This window comes from Spermophilus citellus (genome assembly GCF_964194105.1).
Source record: "Spermophilus citellus genome assembly, chromosome: 2".
Taxonomy (NCBI): Eukaryota; Metazoa; Chordata; class Mammalia; order Rodentia; family Sciuridae; genus Spermophilus; species Spermophilus citellus.
Genome location: NC_138183.1, coordinates 143,530,016 through 143,532,825, shown reverse-complemented (window position 1 = coordinate 143,532,825; position 2,810 = coordinate 143,530,016). Strand labels below are relative to the sequence as shown.

The 2,810-nt window shown below is 55.7% G+C and overlaps 1 pseudogene across 1 annotated transcript; it reads right to left on the bottom strand.

Annotated features, from left to right (window-relative positions):
* Positions 1 to 211: 211 nt before the first annotated feature.
* On the bottom strand, positions 212 to 2,521 carry LOC308641635 (protein phosphatase 1 regulatory subunit 26-like; annotated as a pseudogene). Its single transcript has one exon. The product of its transcript is annotated as a protein phosphatase 1 regulatory subunit 26-like (transcript).
* Between the last annotated feature and the right edge of the window lie 289 nt (positions 2,522 to 2,810).

The following is a 2,810-nucleotide window of genomic DNA, read 5'->3' as shown; positions in this document are numbered from 1 at the left end:
ACACCCTTCAAAATCGAGACGACATTTTCCAAAAATATTTTTATAGCACTTTAAATAATTTACAAAAAGCTACAAAAATCATATTTACCAGGACACATCTGTTAAATAAACCTCATGTTATTGTACACATGTACAGAGCTACATACAGGACTCTGGCTGCCACTCTCCTGCGCACTCGGCTCTCCACAAGGGGACAGGGCCAGGCTGCGCGTCATAGCTTGAGGACTCTGCCCTTCACCACTGAGCCACCGTCCTCCAGGGAGCTGTCGCTGCATTCACTGGTATCGCTGCCCAGCATCTCCTGGTCCTGATCATCCCTGTTCACCACCCTGTGAGCATACCTCAGGTCCAGGATGCCTTCCTCTGAGCCCAAGTTCCTCTTGTCCTGCAAACCGAGCCCTGCCCAGGCTTTCCAACTTGGCCAGTGCCCACTGTCCTTCTTCAAGAGCAAGTGTGGGCTTCCAAATATGGGGGCTGTGACGGGCCTGGGTCTCTCTGAAGGCTGAGAAGGACGGGCCCTGCAGAGGCAGGCCTAGGTGGGGACTGAAGAGGCCGGCCTGCTGGCCTTCCCAGGGGATGCTCTCCCAAAGTGGAACAGCTGGGTGGACAGCAGGGGAGAGAAGCCTGGAAAGGAGAGCTTCTTCCTGGGGTCCAACATGAAGCTGTGTGGTACCCTGGCCTGCCCCTGGGTCTACTTCTCTTTCTCACCCCTGAAGTCCCCGATCCATGCTGAACTCCAACCTTCTGAATTCAGTGACCATGGGCTGTGCAGCTGGCTGTGGTGGACAAGGTTACTCCAGGGGAGGGCCAGCTCAGCCTGGGGTCCCGGGTGGGGGACAGCAAGCTCCGGCTCCCATAGTTGACGTGAAAGATTCCTCTGGAGCTTCTGGTTTCGGCTCCTTCTGTGGCACAGCTGGGCAGCTGACCAAAAGCACTTTCTGTGGCTGCGGGCTCAGCACAGGGCGAGCGCTGTTCTTTGTGAACATAGACATTTCTCTTATTCACTGGACACCCTTTGGCAGAGGGGTTCCCACTTGCACTCCTGGGCAGTGTGGGCTCACATCCCTGCAGCAGCGGGGTGGTGGGAAGTGTGCTCTGTGTGGGCTGTGCCCTTCCTGCCAGAGATGAAGAGGCTGGGGGCTCACGGTCCCCCAGCTTTCTCTGTGCCCCTTAGTCCTTCAGCCAGTGGAGGGCTATCCCTGGCCCTCTGCTCCATGTGCACACGCCAGGCTGCAGAGCCGGGGGCCAGCTCCTTTCTGCAGGGCTCCTCCGGCAGGGCTGGGCCCTCTCCTTGAACTGCTGAACTGCTCACGGACTCCTTAGCCTTTTCTGCCCAAAACTTTCTAATCTCCAGTTCGATGCTGCCTTCACTGTCCATTGAACGCCGTCAGATAGGGAGCTGGGGGCAGAGCACGCATGGTCACGGGCTCCTATTTCCTTGGAGAATGGGGTCCCTTCAGGTGTCTCTTCCTGGACTGGAGAGCTGGGGCTGCGTCCTTGCCCCCCAGCTTCCTCCCCTCTGCTGTACCACTGAAGGCACCTGGCGGTCATCTCCCAGGCATGCCCTTCTGTCCCTTCTGGACATGGACAAGCAGCTCCTCAGCACCCAAGGGCCTCTGTCCTTCCAGGCTCTCGGGAGGCCTCCCAGTGTGTGCACCAATTGTGTCTCAGGGGTGCTGAACCTGATCTTCTTCCTGAAGGCTGCTGGGGGATCCCTGCACCTCTTCTTGAGCTTCCCCTTGGATCTCAGCAGGTTCTTGATGGCCGTGTCGAGGTCCTTGTCACTGTCCAGTGAGCTGCTCTTGTCATCGGAGCTTTCTCTCACCAACGCTCCTCCCTTCTTCTGCCTTCCCCTGTACCCCAAGGCCGTGCGACATGCAAATGTCACTGAGCATGAAAGGCCTGGAGGGGACAGGCTGGCTTCTGGCCTGGCACTCCCTGCCTGGGGCCTCACCCACGTTTCCCTGCCTGGATGGGTCCTGCCCGCTGTGGCCAGGCTGAGCTTGCCCCTGTCTGCAGTCGCCATCCTGGGCACTTTCTTTCATCTCCCTTGTTTTTTTGGGGGTGGACAACATCACAGAACCTCTGCGTTTTCTTCTACAGCTCAGTGGCAGTTCTGGGGTTTTAGAGAGGGGCCTTGGGGACACCGGTCTGGCTGCTGGGGCTAGGTGGGGAGAGTGGGCCTGGGGTGGGCTGTGAGCAGCTTTCGGCTCTGGCCAGCAGACTTCCTAACTGTGCCTTCAGAGCCAAAAACGTCTGGATCTCCTGCTCTATGCTGTCATCATTGTCCATGGAGCTGCTATCCCCATCAGAGCTGGAAGGCACGTTGGAGGAGCAGAAACGTGGGCCCACAGATGCGGCTCGCTGCCTCGCCCTCCACAGGCGCCCTGCAGGATGGTGTTGGAGATATCCAGGATTGCTTCAGCGCGTGGCCAGAGGCCCATTCCCAAAGCCCACTTCTGGTGGCGGTGGCTGCTGGAGGTACGGCAGCCCTGGCATCCCTTGGTGGCTTTGAATCCATTACCTTTAAATTCAGTCTTACATAAAATCTCAGTATATAAGCAAAATGTAGATAATTTTTTTTTAAGCCAGAATATAGCATGAGCAACCTCTAGTCCAATTCTTAATATAATCCTCACTCTGGTTTGAAACCTCATGAGCACAGACTTTATTGTATGCATTCTGATCTTCTGAGCTCCCACCAGAATCAAACATTAAACTCTGCTTACAAATTCTAAGCATTCTCTAGTCTAAATAGCCAAACCTTTTTAATATCCTTCTGCCAATAATCTCCAAAGGCTCAAAAACAC